The 12,194-nt window shown below is 40.9% G+C and overlaps 1 protein-coding gene across 4 annotated transcripts in view; it reads left to right on the top strand.

Annotated features, from left to right (window-relative positions):
- Positions 1-4,653: 4,653 nt before the first annotated feature.
- The window catches only part of STX7 (syntaxin 7), a 58,227-nt gene continuing 50,686 nt past the window's right edge, over positions 4,654-12,194 (top strand). For 2 of the 4 annotated variants that reach the window (XM_006144304.3, XM_014586211.2), the window contains exon 1: positions 4,654-4,778. The gene's annotated coding sequence lies outside the window, so the exon portion shown is untranslated. Of the gene's footprint in view, positions 4,785-12,194 lie in introns of all 4 variants that reach the window. The other 2 variants (XM_014586210.2, XM_006144305.3) reach the window with 2 other exon arrangements.

The following is a 12,194-nucleotide window of genomic DNA, read 5'->3' as shown; positions in this document are numbered from 1 at the left end:
CACGCTGTGATCCCTTCTCCTCCATTCTCCTCTTGGGATCTTGGGCATGCATGCACACGCACCCCACGTGAGTTTAAGCCACCGGGTCTGGGACGTGAACCGCGGTCAACTACGTGGGAGTCCAGCGACATAGCCATTATGCTAACTGCTGGTCCCGATGCCTGGTGTGTTTTTCAAGCTCCCAGGTCCAGGACTTGCATAGTGCAGTTGCCATGTAGGATCCATCGCCCGAATCTCTGCTTTTTCTGTAGGTTCCATCTCTCCCCATCTCTTAAACACAGGTATTTATAGTATTCATGCTTAGAGACACTGAACTCATCTCTTCCCATAAATCAGAACTCTATCCTGAGCTCTAACTCACATTTTTAAGTACTTGTAGGACGGTGGATATCTCAAACATGGATATTTAAGAATGCAAAAAATATGTTTAAAGCTAAATTTACTGTCATTTTGCTCCCTCCTTTCACCATCTCCAGTCTCAAACTGCAGTTGCCTCATTAGTAACCTTAGATCTCAGAGAGCTTCATCATCTTCAGATTAGTTTCACATAACATAAATTGGGAGTCTTTTTTTGCATTCTCCAGATCTAGTTGATTTTCAAGCCTTCTAAAATATTTTTAAGCCAGTCTTCACCTCTTCTTCTATAATATATTTTCCTTCTAAGAGTCCTTCAATAGCCGCAACATAGGGGAGATCATTCATTGGAAGGACGTCATTATTGCAACAGCCTTCCATGTGGTCTCTCTCTGCCTACTTTCTCAGGGTTATTTCTTTTAATTTCCTCCACTTGCCTTGAGTTTTCTTTGTAGCATAGAAATTATGAGTACCTCAGATCCTTGTGTGCAATTTTTTAATGGCTCAACTCCTATTAATCAGTTAACAACATATAGAGGCTTTTCAGTATATGACTTCCTTTCTTGTCTCACCCCTTCAATTCATCTACTATGTTTTATCTAAGTAAAATTATACAGGGATTACTAAAAGTTTGCACTTGCCTATGATACTACAAATTTGTTTGTTTAGAGAGATTTTTGTTATAGGGCACATGTACTCTCCGAAGAGAAAGAAAGCAAGAAATCACCTCCCAGGGGAATGGCCACACTACAATCCCTTCTCCTCCATTCTCCTTTTGGGATTCTGGACACATATGCACATGTGCCTGGCGTGAACTTTAAGCCACCAGGTCCAGGACTCAAACCGTGGCCAACTATGTGGGAGTACAACGATGTAACCATTATGCCATCTGCAGGTCCCAATACTGCAAGTTTTTACGTGCTCTTTTATTCCCCTCTGGTGAACGTTTACACATCTTTTAAGATTCCATCAACACTTCCTCCATTACCCCACAATAAGTCACCTCCATTTCTGGGCTTTTCTATGTGTTTTGCCCAGATCTCTATCATAGTGATTTGTATGTGAGAAGAGTTGTGAGAAGAATCACTCTTTGAACTCCTTGACAGAGGATAATATATCCTATATATCTTGATATCTGCAAGTGTCTGACATATTACCTGGCACATGGCAGGCTCTCAAAAGAGTATTTGTTATATAAATGACATAGTAGGAAGACGTCTAGATTCTGAATTAGGACACCTTAAGCTAAGTTGCTCATAATTATCTGCATGACTCTGAAAATTTTTCTTGTTTATTTCAGTTTCTCTAATCTGTGAAATGAGGAAGTAGACTAGATTTTCCGTAAGGGCTTCCCCAGCTTTAATGGTGGACATGATTGCCCATTACAGAGGTTGAACACATATTTATCTGATCATGTTTTAAATGATTATCGATGCCTGGTGTGTTTTTCAAGCTCCCAGGTCCAGGACTTGCATAGTGCAGTTGCCATGTAGGATCCATCGCCCGAATCTCTGCTTTTTCTGTAGGTTCCATCTCTCCCCATCTCTTAAACACAGGTATTTATAGTATTCATGCTTAGAGACACTGAACTCATCTCTTCCCATAAATCAGAACTCTATCCTGAGCTCTAACTCACATTTTTAAGTACTTGTAGGACGGTGGATATCTCAAACATGGATATTTAAGAATGCAAAAAATATGTTTAAAGCTAAATTTACTGTCATTTTGCTCCCTCCTTTCACCATCTCCAGTCTCAAACTGCAGTTGCCTCATTAGTAACCTTAGATCTCAGAGAGCTTCATCATCTTCAGATTAGTTTCACATAACATAAATTGGGAGTCTTTTTTTGCATTCTCCAGATCTAGTTGATTTTCAAGCCTTCTAAAATATTTTTAAGCCAGTCTTCACCTCTTCTTCTATAATATATTTTCCTTCTAAGAGTCCTTCAATAGCCGCAACATAGGGGAGATCATTCATTGGAAGGACGTCATTATTGCAACAGCCTTCCATGTGGTCTCTCTCTGCCTACTTTCTCAGGGTTATTTCTTTTAATTTCCTCCACTTGCCTTGAGTTTTCTTTGTAGCATAGAAATTATGAGTACCTCAGATCCTTGTGTGCAATTTTTTAATGGCTCAACTCCTATTAATCAGTTAACAACATATAGAGGCTTTTCAGTATATGACTTCCTTTCTTGTCTCACCCCTTCAATTCATCTACTATGTTTTATCTAAGTAAAATTATACAGGGATTACTAAAAGTTTGCACTTGCCTATGATACTACAAATTTGTTTGTTTAGAGAGATTTTTGTTATAGGGCACATGTACTCTCCGAAGAGAAAGAAAGCAAGAAATCACCTCCCAGGGGAATGGCCACACTACAATCCCTTCTCCTCCATTCTCCTTTTGGGATTCTGGACACATATGCACATGTGCCTGGCGTGAACTTTAAGCCACCAGGTCCAGGACTCAAACCGTGGCCAACTATGTGGGAGTACAACGATGTAACCATTATGCCATCTGCAGGTCCCAATACTGCAAGTTTTTACGTGCTCTTTTATTCCCCTCTGGTGAACGTTTACACATCTTTTAAGATTCCATCAACACTTCCTCCATTACCCCACAATAAGTCACCTCCATTTCTGGGCTTTTCTATGTGTTTTGCCCAGATCTCTATCATAGTGATTTGTATGTGAGAAGAGTTGTGAGAAGAATCACTCTTTGAACTCCTTGACAGAGGATAATATATCCTATATATCTTGATATCTGCAAGTGTCTGACATATTACCTGGCACATGGCAGGCTCTCAAAAGAGTATTTGTTATATAAATGACATAGTAGGAAGACGTCTAGATTCTGAATTAGGACACCTTAAGCTAAGTTGCTCATAATTATCTGCATGACTCTGAAAATTTTTCTTGTTTATTTCAGTTTCTCTAATCTGTGAAATGAGGAAGTAGACTAGATTTTCCGTAAGGGCTTCCCCAGCTTTAATGGTGGACATGATTGCCCATTACAGAGGTTGAACACATATTTATCTGATCATGTTTTAAATGATTATGTTTTATAAAAAAAAAAAGAAGAATATTGAAAAAGGAGAGATTTCACATAAAAATCTGCATTTCCATTGAATCTTTTTGTTTTTATTTTTATTATCATAATCTTGTTTATATTACATTGAATCACATATAACTTTACAGTGTAATACTTTCTTTTTCCAGAAGGAATACCATTCATATCAGTCAATACAAAGACATTAGAATCCCCATCATCATCATTCAATGGCTTTTCATTGTTTTTCCAGATTATTATTATTATTTCAATTATTTTTTCAACATTCAATCACTATTTGTCATTTTGCTTGTAAAAAGACTTTACCCAACAAGAAATACTTCTCAGACCAGTCCAGTTGAGAATACTATACACATCATCATCAACAGGTAAATTTCCATTGAATCTTGAAAAAAACAGATAATTTGATTATATTGGGCCAATATTCCTAAAAGTCCACAATGGCTCTAGCTGAATCACATTTCCTTCAGATGGGGTGAGTGTGCTCGGCTAGTGTGTCCATTTCACTCTGTTCCTACTTGAAGGGTAACCCTAATCTGACTCATTTATGTACATATGTTTTATACTACCAACTACCTATAATTTGCTCAGGTTGCTCCAATTCATAATATCTTGGATTTTGTTTCTTCTTATCTGGAATTTTGATATCCCACGTCCTGATGCTCTTCTCAGAAAATAGTGTTGCCTTATAACATAGGCAAAGGCCAAGTCCACCTGTCTTCTAATTTTGTTATTTCTTTCACCTAAAGCTTTGCTTCTAACGATTACATTATATTTGAACAGTTATCATTGGGACATTCTCTGCTCTTCTCAGAGTCTGTAAAACTACGCCCTGTCTTTCAAGGGATGTTTAGGATGACTAACATGTGCTAGGAAAATCACTCACTCACTCCTTCATTGTTCCTGATAGGATTGCGTATCTGCAGTCCGTGAATAAGGTCTACTGCAGAGTTAGAGAGGAAACAAGACAGGCATGAGCTGATGGGGAGGGGTAAAGACACGCGTCCAGGAAGGCTGGCTTCACCCGATAAAGAAGACAACTGCCCTCCATTCCCCGCTCTTCTTTTTTTGCACGCAAGTTAAGGCGTTCATTCTCTGTACGTCAGGATTCAAAGAGCTCCATTGCGATTTTGCTGGTCCGCCTATTTCTTAGCTCGAAACCAGAGGGGCGGGAGAGAGCCGCTGTCACTCAGCCCCGCAGGCCAATGGGAGAGGAGCGAACCCCGCCTTCTTCCTTGGGCAGCACATCGGGCATGCGCACTGGACGTCTCAGCGCCACCGCCCATCAGCTGAGAATTGCAGCTGGGGGCTCTGGGGCCGCGGCAGACGGTGGCCGGAGGAGAAGGAAGCGCAGGTCAGGGTAGGAGAAGCGTGGGAAAGGGGTGGGGTGCGGGGTCTTCTCTGGTGGTGTGCCCCGAGCCGCGGTGCGCCAGCAGCTGCCGCGCCTTCTTGTTTGTGTGCGTTGTCAGGTGGCCGCCGCCCTGCGCCCTGCTGCAGGCGCTCGGAAGGCTGAGGGCCCGCGCTGCCCTGCTCGGTGAGCGCCCGTTGCTCCCACGCCCCCCGGCCCGGCGCGGGCACGCGGCACTGTCCGCCTTCCCGGCGCGCGCGGCCGTGGTCCCGCCAGGCGCACCGCGGGGCCGCGCACCCGAGCCGGCAGGCGCCGGAGCGGGCCGGGCCCAGCGCAGGAATACAGGTTCTGCCTCGGACAAGGCATGGCCAACTGACCTCTTCCCCTTTTTAACTCACCGACCGAAAAAACGCTTCTTCCCGAATATGGAGGAACTGAAAAACGTAGCCGAAGTAAATGAGCCGCATGCATATACTCAGAGGCTTATTGTATGTAGGGTTCTGTTTGCCTTGGTGACTTTGACATTCTTTCTTTGACCTTCTTTAGTACATGTCTTCGATTGGTTTACATGCAGACCTTTAAAAATATGTAAAATATTTCAAGTATTGTCCCCTCTTTTTCTTCTAGTTTTAAATTCACACAAAAAGAAAACATCTTTCACATGGTCAAAGTATTTTTCTCTTAAATTTCCTATATTTGCTTGCTCTTATATACAGATATCCATTAATTTTTTCTTTACTTCGGATCATTGTCACCTGACAGTACTTAGATGTAATTTAAAATTTGCCCAGAATCTAGAAAAAGAGAGTACTTATGAAATGCTGTCCATTTAGTAATGGAGGTTTAGGATTTTTTGTTTTTGGGGAAAGGGGGTTCCCTGAGCCACACCTGGGCAGAGACTGATAACCTTGTTAAAACTGTGTCTTGTGATGTAATTGGGCCTCTGTTTTTTAGGCCTCTTTGAGAAGTTGGCCTCAGACTTGTGACTAGTTAGGAAGTATGCTAGTTTCAAAGTGTCTGTACAAGTTAATATTAACTCATTAAAGGGTACATCATTTTTCTTGAGATATTTTATGCTGCTTCTGATAATCACCCTAATTTTGGTTGTGATCCTAAACTTTAGACAAGTATTGGTGATTGAAAAATAAAGTATATTAAATATCCATACTAAGTTCAAGTACAATTTACTCCATTTAATTTCAGAGTTTAAATTGTGAAAAAAAAAAATCTATGGCCCTATGAACTAAAAACTAGTTCAGTGTAGGGAGGAACTGAACTAACAACACACTTAATGTAGTCTGTAAAGAGAATATCCATAAGGTAAACTGAGCATCTTTGTATTCATTGAACATCATCATTGCACCAGGCACTGTAGATACCAGAAGATGACAAGATTCTCTCTCTCCTGTTTGTGTTGTGCACATAGGCATAGATAATAAACGATATACTGATCAAGTCGTTTTAAGTAATGGTGAAGTGTTTTGAAGCAGTAAACTAGAGAGAGCGACAGAGCGTAGCAGGATTGGTGGTCAGACTTCTGTAGCATGTGATGCCACCTTGCTGGGGAGGAGGAGCCAGTCACATGGAGATCATGGGGACAGTCTTCTAGATATAGGAAATGGCACCCAGCAAAGGCCTGAGGCAACAATAAGCCTGGGACATTCAGAATCTGAAAGTCAGTGCTGAAATTCAATGTTTTAGAATTATGTTTAGTCAGATTGGTGTGTTTTCTTCGGAAGTAGGTACATTAATTCCTTCATTCTGCAGATGTTATTAAGCACCATTATATGTATAGCCAGGTCCTGAGAAACTGAATAACCAATAAAATAGACAAAAACAAACAAATAAACCCTGTCTCCCTGGGAATTTAGATTTTAGGGCATGAGATAGAGGGAAGTCCAGTACTTTATGCTAGTGCTCATGGTTAAGAAAGTAAGAATGACCTTTTCTTTGCTCAGATTAGATTTATAGAGTGTGACACTTGTGTTTAATGGAAATTTTAAGGAGTCTTCAGTACGTCTAATCATAACTGGAAGTAATGTTTAACACTCAAGATTCTGCTTTAACTAAAAGCTTCTCCACAGCAAAAGAAAGTCAACAGTGTGAAGACACAGCCTACAGAATGGAAGAAAAATATTTGTAAGTTATACACCAGCCAGGGATTAATAACAGAAATACACAAGGAACTCACTGCTCACCAACAAAAAAGCAACCTGATTTTAAGAAGGGCAATTGATCTGAACAGGCAGTTCTCAAAAGAAGAATAAAAATGGCCAACAAGTACATGAAAAAATGCTTAACATCACTAATTATCAGGCAAATGCAAATTAAAATCACAATAAAGTATCACCTCACCCCAGTTAGAATGGCTATTTTTTATTAAAAACAACAACAACATATGCTGGTGAGGTTGTGAAGAATGGGGAACCCTCCTGTACTGTTGGTGAAAACGTCGATTAGTAAGCCATTATAGAAAACAGTGTGGTAGCTCCACAAAAAAATGAAAATAGGACTACCTTATGATCCAGTAACCCACTAATCCTTCTGTGTGTATGTCCAAAGGAAAGGAAATCAGTATGTTGAAGAGATACCTACACTTTCATGTTTATTTCAGCACTGTTCACAAAAACTAAGACATGGAATTAACCTACGTATCCATCAACTGATGAGTGAATAAAGAAAATATGATTATCGGGACCAGCAGGTGGCGAAATAGTTACATTGCTGGACTTCCATGAAGTTGACTGCAGTTCAAGTCTCAGATCCAGCGGCTTAAAACTCACGCTGGGTGCATGTGCGTGCGTGCCCATGATCCCAAGAGGAGAATGGAGGAGAAGGAATTGCAGCATAGTCATCCCACCTGGGGGGTGATTTCTCACTTTCTGTCTCTGTCTCTGCCTCTCCAGAGAGTGCAAGTGCTCTATAGCAAAAATATCTTAAAAAAAAAAAAAGGAAAATGTGATTATCTGAAGATTAATCAGCCATACAAAAGTAGGAAATTCTGTTATTCGAGGCAACACAGATGAGCCTAGAGGAAATAATGATAAGTGAAATAAGCCAGGCACTGAAAGACAAATACCATATGTTTGTACTCATTAGCGGAAGCCAGAAGATTTGATCACGTAGATGTGGAGAATGAACTGGCAGATACCAGAAGTATCAGGAGAACTTGGTTAACAGATAGGAGTGAAAGTATGTAAGCAGAATGACTTCTAGACTACTTTAGCACAGTAGGTTAACCATACTTGGTGACCATTCTATATATGTGTATTTCAGAATAGCTAGAAGAGAGGATTTCAGATGTTCACCACACAAAGTGATGATAAACGTTTGAGATGATATTCTTATTGCTCCAATGTGATCTTTACAGTTTCTGTGTGTTGAAAGACCACACCATACCCCATAAATAGCACAACTTTTAATATTTAAATAAAAAAGAAAATTCTCTTTTAAAATTCCCTTCAGTTTTTATTTTGTTTTCTTTAAAACCAATTAAAAAGACTATGAGTGTTATACTTCGATCTTTCTCTTTATAGTCCTTATGTATCTTCATAGAAAGATGATTAGTGAGGTGTTGAGATGAACCCCAGTAGAGGCATTTCTATCCGATGATAGAAATGAAATAGACATGAGTTGTCCAAGCCACTGGCCAATAGCTGTGGGTTGTAAAAACCCACTGGCCCCTAGCCACATACAGTTGTTAAACATTTGAAAGGTGGCTGGGATGACCGAGGACCTAAATTTTTCACTTACCTTAGTTTTGTTTGTTTGTTTGGTTTTTAATATATATATATATTTGGCTATAGGGTACATGTGCTCACTGGAGAGACAGAGAAACAGAAAGGAGAAATTACCCCCTGGGGAGATGGCCACACCACAATTCCTTCTCCTCTGTTCTCTCAGTGATAGGGGCACGCACGCACTCACACCTGGCATGAGTTTTAAGATCCCAGGTCCAGACTCAAACTGTGGTTGACTACATGCAGTTCCAGCAATGTAACCATTACACCATCTGCTGGTCCCATATTTAACTTAGTTTTAATGTAGTCAGTGGTTACTTTATGAGATATCGTAGGTCTAGATCACAATTTATGTCATTGTTAATTTGAACAGTGGGATTAGGAATTCGAAATAGGGTTTCAGAAGTATTCAACGAGAGTATTTTAGTGCATAGCAGCCCTGTGCTAGGTACTGGAGAATGATATGGAAAGCAAGTATTAGAAAAACTATTGGTTTAACTTATCTACAAAGATCATAAACCTTTTTAAAAGCTTTTTTTCTTCCATGAGTGGGGGGTGCGGTAGAGCAAGTGAGCAAGCAGGCAGGCACCCTTAACAGGGTCTCAATCCCATGATCCACCACCAACCAGCCCAGGATGAAGTATGTGCCTGTCCTACTTGGGGAGGTTTGGATACTCAAACTAGAAACCTTCATATATGGAATTGCCTCAGTGAGTGTCACACTTCACTGTTGCACAACCATCTGTTCCCAAAGATCATTAACTTTTAGGTCAATTTATAGTTGGTTATCCACCTGTATGCGTATGCGTGCTGGCCCGAGAGAGAAAATGAGAATTCATCTGGGTGGGGGGATGATAGCCATGCCACAATCCTCCTTTATTCTCCTCCTAGAATTTGAGGCACATGTACCTAATGTGATTTTCCAGCCACTAAATCCAGGACTTGAACTTTGGTCAACCAGGTGGGAATCCAGCACCCTAACCCCATGCCATCTGCTGGCCCCTAGATTTAACTACTTTAAATTTAAAAGTCCTCATAAGTGTTATCCATTGTTAATCTTGGTTAATTTTTATATATCTTTCTCCTCCATCATTCACAAATTGCTTTTCCTTCTTCACTCAAGACAGTTGAAGTAGTCACCTCTATACCCTTTTCTAAAGGAAATTCTAGATAACCCGAGAGTTCTTTGGATGAATCTAGCCCAGTGATCCCACCAGCAGAAACTTTTTATCAAAATTAGTTGCTTGAGTAAAGGAAAACTGGGTGTGTTTGTGTCTAGTTGATTGGTTCTCTGGAGAGGAAGAAAGGTGGTTTTAAAAAAAATCTGGAAAAGCTGGGACCAGCAGTTAGTATAATGGCTGTGTTGCTGAACTCCCATGTAGTCGACTGTGGTTCGAGTCCTGGACCTGGTGGCTTAAACTCACATTGGGCGTGTGTACGTGTGTGCCCAAGATCCCTAGAGGAGAAGGGATTGTGGTGTGGCCATCCACCCTAAGGAGTGATTTCTTGCTTTCTGTCTGTCTCTGTTTTTCTGGCGAGCGCATGTGCCCTTTAGCAAAAGCCTCCCCGCTCCCCCCCCAAAAAAAAGCAAGCAAGCTAGCTTAAAAAAAAAAAAAAAAAAAAAAGCAAGCAAGCTAGCTTAGGTTAGACTTACAGAACTTTGAGGGTTAAAGAAAATGCTATAATGCTATGCTTGAATTGCTGATTATTCTCTGTGGAGAGTAGGTCTCAGATTTTGTGGTTCTGCTGTAGGCATGGTTGTCATGGTCTTGTGCTGCTGATGGCATTGCAGATGCAAGAGCAGACCATACCTTTACTCTCTGTAGGGTAGGGAAGCACCTGGTCCCTGGATGTGCATTAACTCATTCTGATCTTGGTGGCAGGCCCAGATGCCAAGAGGTAGAGATTTCTAGTTGCCAATGGAGCTGGCAGTTGAATTGGCAATTGTAGCTTCAAAGACATGCAGACACTACAGCGAGCTAAGAGTGTGATTTTAGAGACATGATTGTGAGACCTATTCGTATCTAGGTTAAAATGAAAATGTGGGTTGAGGAGGCCCCCCCCCCAAGAGAGTACATTAATAAAAAAAGAATTTTTTTTCTCAGTGTGTTCGTGTTGGCTATAAGCCATTTTTCCCAGGAGGAGCTCTGTTGGTCATCAAAAAACTCATGACATATTTTTCTATGCAAAAAATGCATCATGACTTTCCAGTGACCTAATAGTTGATAGAGAAAAAGGAGATAGGATGATATCCTTCAGCCAAGAGATGCCTTCATCCATACAGTGGAATATTACTTGTCAAGAAGAGGAATGGAGTACATTCTACAACACACATGGACCTTGAAAACATGAAGAGAAAAAAGCCAGTTACAAAGAACACATCTTACATGATTCCTTTCATATTAAATGTCCAGAATAGGAAATCTATAAAGATGTAAAGTAGATTAGTAGTCACTTCTGGCTGGGAAGGCTGGGGAGAAATGGGCAGTGACTGGTAATGGGTATGGGCTTTCTTTGTAGAGTAACAAAAATGTTCTAAAAGTGATGTGATGATAGTTGCTTTTTTTTTTTTTTTGGAGAGATTTTTGCTATAGGGCGCATGCGCGTGCCAGAAAGACAAGAGAGACTGAAAGCGAGAAATCACCCCCCAGGGAGGACGGCCACTCCGCAGTCCCTTCTCTTCCATTCTCCTTTTGGGATCTTGGGCTTGCACGCGCACGCACCCGGTGTGTGTTTAAGCCACCGGGTCTGTGACTCGAACCACAGTCAACTACGTGGAAGTCCAGTGACATAGCCATTATGCTAACTGCTGGCCCTGTTAGTTGCTTTTTGAAATGCTTTTTGCATTTGAGAACCATTGGATTGTATGCTTTAAATGGGTATCTTTTATGGTATGTGAATTAGATATCAATAAAGTCTTTATTTATTTGTTTATTTTTAGTGCAGAACTTATGAGATCTAGTTGGGTGGGATACAATTGGATTCATCGAATCCCCAGGTCTGGTCTTGTCCTATTAGGACCCTAGTCATCTTCAGGTGACTTCAGGTCCAAGCCCAAGACAGCCTGGAAGGGAATTTATTCACACTGCCCTGTGCAGCAGTTGAGTTCTCTGAGTTGATTTTTGAATTTAGCGTTTTATGAAGTTGGTGATAGGTTTATCTCTGGAAATTGGTGAGGCCCTCAGAGCCCAGAATAGATCAGCTGGACTTGTGGAATGTGAAGGGGAAGGGAGGGCAATTGGGAAGCTCCCAGAACTCAGGGGGAGCCAGGCACATTCCATGATGTGCTAGCATTCTAGTCATGGAACCAGTACTTTTCTGCCATTGTCCCTTAGGACAAAGACACTTATTTTCATCCTCCTTACCGGAAATCTCCAGTGGTTTCTTATTGCAACATATTCAAACGAAAGCTAACATCAAGGCCTTCCCTCTTTTGTGGCATTAGATTTGCGCAGCCTTAAGCATGGGTAGATGTGAAATCACGACCTTGGGATTGAATCCCATCACCAACTGAGGGTGGGTTGTGTCACTGTAGACCACTTAATCTTTATAAGCCACAGTTTACAGATGATTAAAACAAGAATAATGTTACCGACTTTGAGATCAAGATTTTGACAGTTCAACTAGACAATCTATGCAAAACGCTTTTCATTTCACAGATGTACGCTAGATGTTAGCTCGT

Source organism: Tupaia chinensis, unplaced genomic scaffold (assembly GCF_000334495.1).
Source record: "Tupaia chinensis unplaced genomic scaffold, TupChi_1.0 Scaffold000117_2, whole genome shotgun sequence".
NCBI classification, from domain to species: Eukaryota; Metazoa; Chordata; class Mammalia; order Scandentia; family Tupaiidae; genus Tupaia; species Tupaia belangeri.
This window is presented reverse-complemented; position numbering and strand designations above follow the sequence as displayed.